The 13,862-nt window shown below is 40.1% G+C and overlaps 1 pseudogene; it reads left to right on the forward strand.

Annotated features, from left to right (window-relative positions):
- The first annotated feature begins 1,362 nt into the window (after positions 1 to 1,362).
- Positions 1,363 to 6,680, forward strand: LOC110047900 (sulfotransferase 1B1-like; annotated as a pseudogene).
- The last annotated feature ends 7,182 nt before the right edge of the window (positions 6,681 to 13,862 follow it).

The following is a 13,862-nucleotide window of genomic DNA, read 5'->3' on the forward strand; positions in this document are numbered from 1 at the left end:
TGAAAACAGAGAAAGGCCAAGCATTAACTCCAAGTGCATTGACTGGAATTAGAGCGGCCATTCATCGCCATCTAACCTGTGCTCCACTCAGCCGAAACATAAACATTTTGCAAGACAGCGAATTTATGTCTGCCAACAAAATGTTTGAAGCGAAGGCCAAGCTATTTACGAAAGAAAACAATGCGAAACCAAAACACAAATCATCCATTCAGTCAGGAGACATGCAGAAATTGAATCGATACTTCATGGAAGGGCAGAACACGGACGGCGTTTGGAAAGATGCGGAGAAGTTAGTTGAGTTTATTTAGTTTTCGTTGTAATTTCATTTTGTTCGCCGCGGAATGGCGGGAGCTTAGAGGACAGTCATTTGATTTTTGCTAATCATTGTCATTAATCTTTTTAAAACTAGATCATATTTGACTTTTATTGTAAACAGAAAGGATTTTTATTCGGCTCTTGTTTAGCTGATCGTATTGTGGCAACAACTTTTCATATCATAGTTTCATGCTACATCTCTGTTAAACATTTTTTTCTTATTAAATGAATTTGTACGATTTGGCCTTGTGTATTGATAATAATGATAATCGCATGACTTTTGTCGGTCATATAGTTTATTTGTGTCCCTCGTAGCATCATTTGCGCCCTTGCGCTTCGCGCTCGGGCGCAAATGATGCTACTCGGGCCACAAATAAACTATATGCCCTCCAAAAGTCATGTGATTGTCCTATTGAACTCTCCATCTCTTTTCTGATTGGCCGAAAGCTTACAGTGAATTTTCGAAATCAGCGCATGTGACGTCATCTAGCTGCAGATTATACAATAATCATGTCAAGGACACTCAAGGTCACGGGTAATCATGCCATGCATGACCGCGGTGCATGATTTCTAAGGGTATTCTGCGTTTTGTGTTGCTTGCCTTTAGTGAAGAAACAAAAGCATGACTTCAATTTTTTTTTTCGTTCAATGTATAATAAAACAATTATTAGATCCGGTTTTTGTTATATCCAGAATAATCAAGGTCTCGGTGAGGGTTATCAGCCTCAGCCTTCGGCTTCGACCTTGATTATTCTGGATATCACAAAAACCTTATTCAATAATTGTTTATTATTTGCAGATTGGTCAACGTCACATGCACAACCCGTGACGTAAAACAATATGCTAAAATACGGAATATTGTGTCGATGTCACGATAAGGTAATTACGAACTAACAAAATACATGGCCAAAATGAACAGCCTATCGCATCTTAGAAGACCTACGGCCCATATATGTTTCAGGTTCAAAGTCGTCAATAATTGAACAATCAGAAACGTAGAGTAATTTCTTATGACGTCACGGCAGGCGTGTAGTGAAACGTCGGTCATCAGTGGCTTTCCAAACCAATCCTGTGGGAATTGAATTCTTTTCTTATGTAGACACTTTCTTTTGCTCCAGTGAGTTTGCATTACTGCTGAACCACGTGCATGACTGAGCACCCTTCATTTAAAAATTTACACACCGTGTAGTTATGTGAGTAATACTGTGCTAAGTTTCGAGTGTAGTATATCTACTTGCAGCAATCATGGCGAGTTTTCCAATCTTTCAAGTAACAGAAGTTAAATGGACGTCTGAAAAATTCGTTGACGTTTTGGGTTTGAAAATGCCTGCGTATTACACTCCCCATCCAAAGTTATTGTGCGACTTGATCACGAATTTTCAGACGAGACCGCATGACGTTTTCGTGGCAACATATCCCAAGTCACGTGAGTTTTGAAAAAAAAAAAAACAATAAAAGTTATCGTCAGTCTAGTGGAAAACTATATGTGTTTCGATGAAAAAGAGGATAAGGGCCATGAACTGCAGACAATTAGTCAAAAAAAAAGTTAAAGTACTTCTTCCGCCTGCTGTTCAAAATATAATGAGATTTTACTGTCACGCCAGTAAAATATAGTTAATGGAGCGTGACGTACGTTCTGAATGAGCCGTTCATGGCGGCATCACTTTCTATAGAGCTATTGAGCAGTTACATTCCAAAGGTCAACAAACTGTAAGCGTTATTGTAGCTAAACCTAAAACATTGTAGCTTTGTTATCTTCTGAACGTTATAACGTACCATAGCATTGGTGCAAAGCATTAAAGCACTATTCATGTTTAAGATGTTACACGTGTTAGGGTAAGCTGTTCGGTAGTACAGCCTTTTCTACTGGCTTACAAACAGACGAACGTCTCCGTATAAAAGCTCGGAAAACTGTTCGGAGTCCATTCTGAGTTCGTCTAAGCAACGTAGCTATTACTTATTGTAAATCTATCGTGCTGTCTGTCATTCAGCTCGTAGTGCTGGGGAGATAAGTGAGGTTGTTTTGTCACGCTATCGCCGGAAGTCGCATGGGCTAACCAAACGCAAGGCAGTGTTCCCCCATTAACGCCATCACGAGTTGTTTGTATTTGAGTAATAGCTCTGGTTCAATCGCAAGTCGCCACGGTTAACTTACTTTCGCTAGGAACAACGACATTAAAAACAATTATACACTTGAGGTTTTAAGTGACCTGATCAGGTTAAAAGTAAACACCAAAGGGGAGAGGGGACAATTTAACGCATACCTCATACTACTCTCTTTGGCTTAAAATCGGTAAAATGCTTGAGCAGCGGTAGTTGCTTGGAACCACATTTTTGTCACCCTAAGATCCTTGAACACAATGTCATTTCTTTACAAAAATATCCAAAAATAATTTATATGTATATAAAATAATAATATATGCAGCGCAATGTAAAATTTTCCACACATCTGCTACATATTAATCTGTATGTTTTTCACGTAACTTTTATTTTCATATCCTAGGACTAGTTTTCAAATCAATAAGTTCGCTTCTTGTAAGTTTTTCACGGCTGCATTTTTTTCATTTTTGTAAATAGTATGATTTTAACCTGAGGAAGGCTGAACAACCGAAACGTCGTTATACATTAAAGCTTTATCTGTCTAGATTTCGTCTTGATCCTCTTCAGTAACTCAGATCTACATAAAATGATAGGTTTTTTTGGATATCCGAGGTATGTACGCGTGTGCATGCATGGTTGCTACACCCCGCGGCGTCATCAGTTATAATTATCAGTCACGAGTCAGGTGTTATACGGCTATCAGTCATGAGTCAGGTGTCATCAGCCATCAGTCATGAGTCGATGATTCAATAGTTAACAATTATTCACCGAAGTAGAGGTAAATATCCATCTGACTTTCACCGACACTGAGGTGAATAATTGTTTTAGTATATACCACACAAGCTGAATAATTAGCGGGCCAAAACGTTATTTTATGTGTGACAAGCGGTCGGAAATTTTAAAATCTCTCGCGCAGGCTGCTCGAAGGTGAACAGTACTTGCTAATCACCTCCGAGTTAATATTAAGGTTAATATTTAACGTAGCACGCGTCAAACTCTAGTCAAGTGAAATTTTGTGTTTTATTTTTTGGTTTTAATTTACTGTGGTAAATTGATGTACCAGTGAGAAAAGTACCGTAAGACTTGACTCTGTTTTTCACTCCAGATTGCGAGAGTAAATTCCTGCTTTGATTCGCAGCTGTTTTGCAATGAAATAATCACCCCTCGGTATCTATTGATTTTCTACGCCGATTCTGATCTCTGTTAACTACACAAAACCAATATACAGAAGCTCCATTTCAACGACATTACATTAAATTACATTAGGCCATCTTCGCTCCTAATGGGGAGCATAGGGCGTCAACCATGGACCTCCACCTGACAATATTTTTGGCAGTTCTCTTTGCCTCTATCCAAGTGATATTCTTCTTGGCGAGCTAATCTTGCACACTTCGCCTACAGGATTGCTTTGGGCGACCTCTTCTTCTGAACCCCTGAGGGTTCCACTAGAAGGCGGAACGGGTGCTGTTATTCTCAGGCTTCCATAGCGTATGCCCGGACAAAAAAGCGTACAAAAAAAAAAACCGTAGCGTACGTCGTGAAAATAGCCCATTTCCGAGATACTTTCCGTTGAGTCTCTGTTTCAAAACTGTCTTCATATGAAGATGAGTTTGATTTGCATGAAAATGAACCTGTAGGCGGAACACATCTTCATATGAATGGCTCTGCACGTAGACTCGTTGTGGCACGGGAGGCCAAAGAGAACTCGGAAATCGTGGAGTGTAAAAGTATAAGTATTTCGCGACACCCGAGCGTCATCTTGTTCCATCCACTAGGTACGGCAGGCTCGATTTCCAGCCGTTTTGGGAGTGCGGTTGTATCCTCCTCCCGCCGTGAACGGCTAGAGGCAAGGAACGCGGGCTCACAAAACGGCTGGAAATCGAGCCTGTCCACTAGTCTACCCATACAAGAAATATAGTAGATTCCAACCCATTCTCTTCGCGGCCAAATTGGTGGAGGACAAACAAGTGTTTTTCTTTAAAACAATTATTTTTTAGGGACATTTCTTCAACAGGCAAACAGTCATAACTGTAGTTATTAAACATGAGTTTTGTTACTTATGTAGCTTTACTTGCTGACGTTATTAGCATTAATTTGTGATGATCACCTCATTCAGGGACAACTTGGGTTCAAGAAATTGTCTGGCAGATCTTGAATGAAGGACAGGTCAAGGGCAAACCAATTTTTGAATGAGTTCCGTATCTTGAATTTGCAACCGTTACAAGATGTCCACATCCTGATATCAACACTCTGTCAAGTCCGCGCATTTTAAAGACTCATCTACCCTACAATGTTGTTCCTAAAAGCGCGAGTGAAGACGGCAAGTGTAAATATAATTTACGTTGCTAGGAATCCGAAAGATGTCGCGGTATCATTTTTCAAGTACGTGACAAGCTTGAAGAAATTCGGAAATGGATATAATGGGCCATGGGAATTTTTTGCCAAGTTATTTATAGACGGCAGTGGTAAGTTTGTTAGCGCGTTCAGTTCTAAGAGTCTAAAAACCCAAACTCGTCTCCGGTGCCCGCGAATTTTTGGCCAGCGGTGACCGAACACACGACGTTCTTGACGAAATAAAAAACCGGAACCAGAAAATACTGTTCCGGTTTGTTTGGGCGCATATGCTCAAACGATCAATAACAGTTTCTGAACATGCGTAGAGAGAGTAACTGCTGGAACTAATGCTGGCTCACCTTCTGATTTCTACCAGACCTCTCGAATCTTGCCGGTGCCGGCCATAATAATAACAATGGGAGTCCCTTGCCACATTTGCACTAACCAAAAGGATCGCACACACTGGGAACGAGATTACTAAAAAGTCTGAAAAGCAAAGTCCGTCGGGTTAAAATACCAATCCACGACACATTGTATGATTAGTTAGCAGATTGAAGCTGACGTCTCAAATCAATGCTGTAACTAATCTTGCAATGTGGATGGGCGAACAGATTTTTATCGGTAACTGGTGCCCTAACTACTTGAGTCATTTTATTGACCTTGATTTTTTTTAAGGCACAACAAATGAGACACATTTATTTTGTTGCATGGCATACTTAATCTCTTATCCTGCCAGACAGAGATTCCCATGATCAGATTCCCTTCTCTTTCTGCTCGGCGAGATACGATCTGTCTCACACGGTATGACTCTCAGTGGCCTTGTGAAGTAATCCAGAAATACTCAGTTATTAAGACAACTGTATAAGAGACAACAGCAGGCAGTGATTTTTTAAAACTTATATTACTTGATGATGACTCCGCTTTCTTTAATCGTTTCTCTATTGAATCTCAGTGGGTTTGAATCCGTGGTGTGACCATGTTCTGGACTGGGGGAGGCACAAGGATGATCCCAATGTCTTGTTTCTTAAATACGAAGACTTAAAAAAGGTTTGGCATTCAACATATATATTATATTTTAGTGTTGTAAAAAATAGCCGAAATGAATGCCATTGCCAGTTAGTTTTTTACATCTTGAAAGAACCACAACAAAATTTAAACATGACCCTATCATGTCTTATAAAAAAGCCAGATCACACATAGAATCGGCATTCGACTTAGATGACTAGTGATGAAATATATATGCCACTTTGATCGTAAAAATCACTCGATGCTTCATGTGAATATCATCTTTGCTGGGATGTGGCCCCGGATATGGCGGCTAGTGACACTGGGTTTGTAATCCGAAGTTCCTGGGTTCAAATTCTTCTCCCTGCCACTAGATGGATCTCTGTTCGGTGGTCCCGAATTCAACTCTTCCACGTCTTGTAAATACCAATTAGCCAGCCCCCGTGTGTTACCCAGTTGGGATTTTTAACATGTTTTCCGTTTTCAGTAGTACTTACAATATATGTCTTGCACCGACTGTTATGCTAAATATTATTATTACTATTTTATTACAGTTTACTTTATTTTATTTTATTTTATTTTATTTTATCTTATTTTATTTTATTTTATTTAATTAACCAGTGGCATAATGATTTTCTCTTCGCTAAAATCTCTTTTCTCATGTTCGAATGATTTCCAATTTCATCAACAAGCCGCTGTCGGATAATTTCATCAGTCTAATTGCTGAACAGTGCACTTTTAGTGGAATGAAGAAAAATGCTGCAAGTTACTCGATAAAGGGCCATGAGGGCGAAACATCACTGCTTCAGAAGGGCGTGGTTGGAGACTGGAAGAATTACTTCACTCCAGACCTGAATGAGAGATTTGAGAAAGAAGTGTGAGCAAAATTAAAGGGAACTGGATTAGAGTTTGATTTTGAGATATAGTAGACATTTACCAAGACAAGCGACTGTCGAAAGCGTCGAAAGCAGATATATAGCATATATAGAAGACATTTATCAAGCTAAGTGTTTCTGAACAGGCATGGTGCAGTCGTGAGAGCGCTCGCCTCCCACCAGATGTGTCCCGGGTTCGATTCCCGGACCCGGCATCGCACGTGGGTTAAGTTTGTTGTTGGTTCTCTACTCTGCTCCGAGAGGTTTTTCTCCGGCTACTCCGGTTTTCACCTCACCTCAAAAACCAGCATTTTCAAATTCCAATTCGATCCCGGAATGCACGTGCATTTCTGAACGAGTTCTTGTGAACTCCTTATGGTGCTCCGTGGGTAAACAAATTGCATATTTACATTTACATCCTTGCATACCTTTTCCGAATATGATATAAGAATATTTAGGAATTTGACCAAAAAAGTAATATTATTCCCTACATTTTTAGGTATAAAGTGAGATTAATTCTGCTTCAAGTCGAACATCGGAAGCTTATCCCCGCCCGTTTTTGTAGCATGAAGCGACTAGGAGTATTTCTACTCCCCCCTGGATGGGATGCTAGTCCATGCCAGGGTTACCCCCAAGCATTAAATTCGCCGGTACCCATTTATAAAGAGAGGCATTGTGAGAGTTTAGTGCCTTTCCCAAGACCAAAACGCAGACCCGGCCAGGGCTCAGACCCGGACAGCTCTAACCAGAGTTCATGGCGCTAACCATTAGGCAACCAGACCTCCAAACATTTTAACGTGTTCTTACAGTGAAGAAACCAAGGTCACTGAATAAATGCAAAAGCTTTTTGAGGTCTTGCTTTGAATGTCGCATAACATGTAACCTTATTAGGGGCGCATTCACTTAAGGCCTTTCTATTTGTTTGTTTGTTTTCCGGGGGGAACTTCCATATAAAAAGGACGGGGTTACCCGTCGGCAATTAAAAAAAAGCCCTAAGAGTTAGCAAGATCCTGTTTTGTGGGCGTAAATTTTTTTCCACTGAGAGGTACCAATTCTAAGGCAATACATTATCTCCTGCCATATTTCTCTCGGCTCAATACCCTAAAAGTTACCGCAAAACCTCCCGTTGTGGAGCTTTTGAGGCTGAACACCCTAGGAGTTACTAAAACCGCTCTTTTAACCCCTAAAAGCTACGACGCGGCACCCTCATCCTTGTTATATCCCGCGGGGGTTTGTTTGCTGTTTTGGTTTTAAGCTTGAGCTTTAAACTTCCCAGCGGGCTACAGAATGAATGTGCAATGTTTACATTTACAGTATATCTTTATATCTTACACTGTCTGCTGTCAAACATTCAGCATGTAAACCGAATCAGCAGATAAATGGTAAAGAAGGAAAAGGGAAAAAAGAGGATTGCTAGCGGAATAGCCTTGAACAGGTCTACTCGGCGAGCCGAGTCGAGTGCGGATATTTACACATTTACGAAAAAAACTAAACGCACAATTCATCGGCCTGTTTGTTTTAGTAGAATATGGAAAAACACTCTATAAAGCAGGGGAAAGGAGCGTTTGGAGAAGCTGTCTTGTCAGATATCAGCTATTAAATTTGTTGGTAATTCCGCGGCAATCAACTTTTGTGCCAGAAGAAGCTAGAGCAGGGCATCGACGAAACATTCGCTTGCGATTTGCGCTTGCGTTTAAATGTAGGAATGCAAAGTGCCTAGTCTATCACTTAAGAGACGAAAACAATCAACAAAAGCGAAGATTTCTGGATCACTCACGGTTTCTGGTAAACCAGGCTAATAGGGGATCTCTCATGGTTTCTGGTAAACCAGGCTAATAGGACTCGACAAAAATCGTCTCGATATAATGGGTACTCGATATGCCATGAAGACGTGACTCGCTCAGAAAACGAGACACGTTTGAGAAACATTCGGAAAAACGAGACTCGTTTCGAATAACGAGTTTTTTTCCGAACGAGTCTCGTTTTGAAAGTCTCGTTGAAAACGAGACACGTTAGGAAAACGAGACACCTTCGAAAAAGAAAAACGAGACTCGTTTGGAATAACGAGACTCGTTCGGTTCGGATCACTCACGGTTTCTGGTAAACCAGGCTAATAGGACTCGACAAAAATCGTCTCGATATAATGTGTGCTCGATATGCAACGAAGACGTGACTCGTTTAAAAAACCAGGCTCGTTCTTGAAACTTTCGGAAAACGAGACTTGTTTTGACGGAAAACTATTCAAAGAAGACTCGTTCGGAGTTTTCGGAAAACGAGACTTGTTAAAACGAGACTCTTTTGAAATAACGAGACTCGTTCGGAAAAACGAGACTCGTTTTGAATAACGAGACTCGTTTGGAAAAACGAGACTCGTTCGGGAAACGAGACTTATTCAAAAATCGAGACTCGTTCGTGAAACCATTTTTGTTCGTGAAAGGAGGCTAGTTAATTATTAAGTTCTTTTAGGTAAATTGACAACCCGATCAATAGACTGAGTTTGATTTTAATTTCAATGTTAATTGTAAAATTTAAATATTATGCAAAAGTTTTTATTCGCAATCTTACAAACTATATAAATGCTAACCAGAAACTGTAACTTTAAATAATCTTAACCTTGAAGCCACACGCGCAGGCTCTCACACGCTTGCCCGGTTCCTTGTGCCTGTGAAATTAAATCTTGCTGTTCCTCTTGATAGGAAATTGTCATAGGTTTTTATAAACAGATGGGTAACGCCCCTGAGAACCACATCATTATAGGCTAAAAGCGATAAAGGCGATTTAAAACGCTTTGTTCCACCAATTGCAAGATATTTTGCTTACTAAAACATTACAACAATAAAACATTTTTGAATTACTCCCTAGACACTACGTACAATCTGCGACAAAATTCAGTAAGCACCTTTTTAGGCCGAACTCAAAAATGAACTTTAAAACCACACACCTCGAAATACAATACTCCAACCCTTTCCTACATTCAATGTTGTACAAGCACAAATGAGGAAAAAACTAATTTATCAGGGGAGAGTCGGTCAAATTTAAGGGAGTCGAGTCTAAAATAATATAAAAATATTGTGATCTCAGCGGCAATGTGTGGGCTATTGTGTCGCAGATTGTAGGCCCATCTTTCTTTCAGACGATATGCTGTAAAAATTATCTTAAGGAAAATGCGTGCATTATTGTATGTACAAACTGCAACACGATCTATCTATGTTATCCGGAGCAAAATACATCGCATTTACTACGCTTAATTATTCTACTGCGCATTAAATTGTTCCACTGATTTTCATTTCAATAAACTTCAAAAGCTTTCGCAACACTTTATGTTTTTGTTATAGCTAAGGGTAACTAATCCTGTAATGGACTGGAATACAAAGTTCATTGTTATACCTCCCAACTCAAATACGTGTCACGTGTAATTTTTCTCGCCCTATAAAAACAACAACTCGAACTTTCAATTCGAACGTGTTCAAGATCCGGCAAATTTGTGCGTCAGTCAAGCTAATGACTTGCTCCTTGTAGTGACGGCAAAGAAACACTTTCAAGTCATAACAGAGGAAGTTAAGCAAAAAAGCTCTTAATCCCCTAGTAAAGCAACCAAAAAAAAAGAGAAAAACTTGAAAACAACCTTTGGATTGTACAGAATTAAGAACGATGAAGTTCTTAGAACTAAACAAACCAAAACTAGTATGCATGAGGTACATTTTAGATTTATTCTATTTTTGAATTGGAAGGTATACAAATACTTCATGACCGACCTACGAGAAACAAAACTCCTTTCAAGTGGGGCCAGCCATTAAGTGCATCTTGTTATATAGCTGGAGTTAATTTGAATATCACGTTTGTTCTTATTGGTTGATTTAGAGTCACGTAATTACAGTTACAGTTACAATTACCGTAAATTAAAAATTACAATTACAGAATTATCGCGCGCTCTCTCAATAACCAGAGGTTACTTTTTCTTCTACTTGATTTATTACTTTTCACTAAACGTAGCCTGCAACGCAGGCACTCTTCCCGAAAGGAAAAAAACGTAGAGGTTCCTCACTGATTTTTTCTTTCGGGGAGGGCGGCTGTGACGCAAGACGTAAGTAGTAAATAGTAAACACACGCAGGCTACTATGACACAGGCTCCAGCTATATAACAAAGCACTTAATTACTGGTCCTTTAGGAAAAAGTTTGTTTCGTTTCCCGCCCTACCCCACCACCCGTGAGTGATCCAGAAATCTTCGCTTTTGTTGATTGTTTTCGTCTCTTAAGTGATAGACTAGGCACTTTGCATTCCTACATTTAAACGCAAGCGCAAATCGCAAGCGAATGTTTCGTCGATGCCCTGCTCTAGCTTCTTCTGGCACAAAAGTTGATTGCCGCGGAATTACCAACAAATTTAATAGCTGATATCTGACAAGACAGCTTCTCCAAACGCTCCTTTCCCCTGCTTTATAGAGTGTTTTTCCATATTCTACTAAAACAAACAGGCCGATGAATTGTGCGTTTAGTTTTTTTCGTAAATGTGTAAATATCCGCACTCGACTCGGCTCGCCGAGTAGACCTGTTCAAGGCTATTCCGCTAGCAATCCTCTTTTTTCCCTTTTCCTTCTTTACCATTTATCTGCTGATTCGGTTTACATGCTGAATGTTTGACAGCAGACAGTGTAAGATATAAAGATATACTGTAAATGTAAACATTGCACATTCATTCTGTAGCCCGCTGGGAAGTTTAAAGCTCAAGCTTAAAACCAAAACAGCAAACAAACCCCCGCGGGATATAACAAGGATGAGGGTGCCGCGTCGTAGCTTTTAGGGGTTAAAAGAGCGGTTTTAGTAACTCCTAGGGTGTTCAGCCTCAAAAGCTCCACAACGGGAGGTTTTGCGGTAACTTTTAGGGTATTGAGCCGAGAGAAATATGGCAGGAGATAATGTATTGCCTTAGAATTGGTACCTCTCAGTGGAAAAAAATTTACGCCCACAAAACAGGATCTTGCTAACTCTTAGGGCTTTTTTTTAATTGCCGACGGGTAACCCCGTCCTTTTTATATGGAAGTTCCCCCCGGAAAACAAACAAACAAATAGAAAGGCCTTAAGTGAATGCGCCCCTAATAAGGTTACATGTTATGCGACATTCAAAGCAAGACCTCAAAAAGCTTTTGCATTTATTCAGTGACCTTGGTTTCTTCACTGTAAGAACACGTTAAAATGTTTGGAGGTCTGGTTGCCTAATGGTTAGCGCCATGAACTCTGGTTAGAGCTGTCCGGGTCTGAGCCCTGGCCGGGTCTGCGTTTTGGTCTTGGGAAAGGCACTAAACTCTCACAATGCCTCTCTTTATAAATGGGTACCGGCGAATTTAATGCTTGGGGGTAACCCTGGCATGGACTAGCATCCCATCCAGGGGGGAGTAGAAATACTCCTAGTCGCTTCATGCTACAAAAACGGGCGGGGATAAGCTTCCGATGTTCGACTTGAAGCAGAATTAATCTCACTTTATACCTAAAAATGTAGGGAATAATATTACTTTTTTGGTCAAATTCCTAAATATTCTTATATCATATTCGGAAAAGGTATGCAAGGATGTAAATGTAAATATGCAATTTGTTTACCCACGGAGCACCATAAGGAGTTCACAAGAACTCGTTCAGAAATGCACGTGCATTCCGGGATCGAATTGGAATTTGAAAATGCTGGTTTTTGAGGTGAGGTGAAAACCGGAGTAGCCGGAGAAAAACCTCTCGGAGCAGAGTAGAGAACCAACAACAAACTTAACCCACGTGCGATGCCGGGTCCGGGAATCGAACCCGGGACACATCTGGTGGGAGGCGAGCGCTCTCACGACTGCACCATGCCTGTTCAGAAACACTTAGCTTGATAAATGTCTTCTATATATGCTATATATCTGCTTTCGACGCTTTCGACAGTCGCTTGTCTTGGTAAATGTCTACTATATCTCAAAATCAAACTCTAATCCAGTTCCTTTTAATTTTGCTCACACTTCTTTCTCAAATCTCTCATTCAGTTCTGGGGTGAAGTAATTCTTCCAGTCTCCAACCACGCCGTTCCGAAGCAGCGATGTTTCGCCCTCATGGCCCTTTATCGAGTAACTTGCAGCATTTTTCTTCATTCCACTGAAAGTGCACTGTTCAGCAATTCGACTGATGAAATTATCCGACAGCGGCTTGTTGATGAAATTAGAAATCATTCGAACATGAGAAAAGAGATTCTAGCGAAGAGAAAATCATTATGCCACTGGTTAATAAAATAAAATAAAATAAAATAAAATAAAGTAAACTGTAATAAAATAATAATAATAATATTTAGCATAACAGTCGGTGCAAGACATATATTGTAAATACTACTGAAAACTGAAAACATGTTAAAAATCCCAAATGGGTGACACATGGGGGCTGGCTAATTGGTATTTACAAGACGTGGAAGAGTTGAATTCGGGACCACCGAACAGAGATCCATCTAGTGGCAGGGAGAAGAATTTGAACCCAGGAACTTCGGATTACAAACCCAGTGTCACTAGCCGCCATATCCGGGGCCACATCCCAGCAAAGATGATATTCACATGAAGCATCGAGTGATTTTTACGATCAAAGTGGCATATATATTTCATCACTAGTCATCTAAGTCGAATGCCGATTCTATGTGTGATTTGGCTTTTTTATAAGACATGATAGGGTCATGTTTAAATTTTGTTGTGGTTCTTTCAAGATGTAAAAAACCACCTGGCAATGGCATTCATTTCGGCTATTTTTTACAACACTAAAATATAATATATATGTTGAATGCCAAACCTTTTTTAAGTCTTCGTATTTAAGAAACAAGACATTGGGATTATCCTTGTGCCTCCACCAGTCCAGAACATGGTCACACCACGGATTCAAACCCACTGAGATTCAATAGAGAAACGATTAAAGAAAGCGGAGTCATCATCAAGTAATATAAGTTTTCAAAAATCACTGCCTGCTCTTGTCTCTTATACAGTTATCTTAATAACTGAGTATTTCTGGATTACTTCACAAGGCCACTGAGAGTCATACCGTGTGAGACATCGTCTCTCGCCGAGCAGAAAGAGAAGGGAATCTGATCATGGGAATCTCTGTCTGGCAGGATAAGAGATTAAGTATGCCATGCAACAAAATAAATTCAGGCTAGGTACTGCCCGGTTATTTGAGGATTCATAGTAACTGATCGAATCGCACGGCCTTGCGTTGAAGATGTTTCATTCAAATTT

This window comes from Orbicella faveolata, unplaced genomic scaffold, assembly GCF_042242905.1.
Source record: "Orbicella faveolata isolate gen_17 unplaced genomic scaffold, um_ofav_v1 contig_3, whole genome shotgun sequence".
NCBI classification, from domain to species: Eukaryota; Metazoa; Cnidaria; class Anthozoa; order Scleractinia; family Merulinidae; genus Orbicella; species Orbicella faveolata.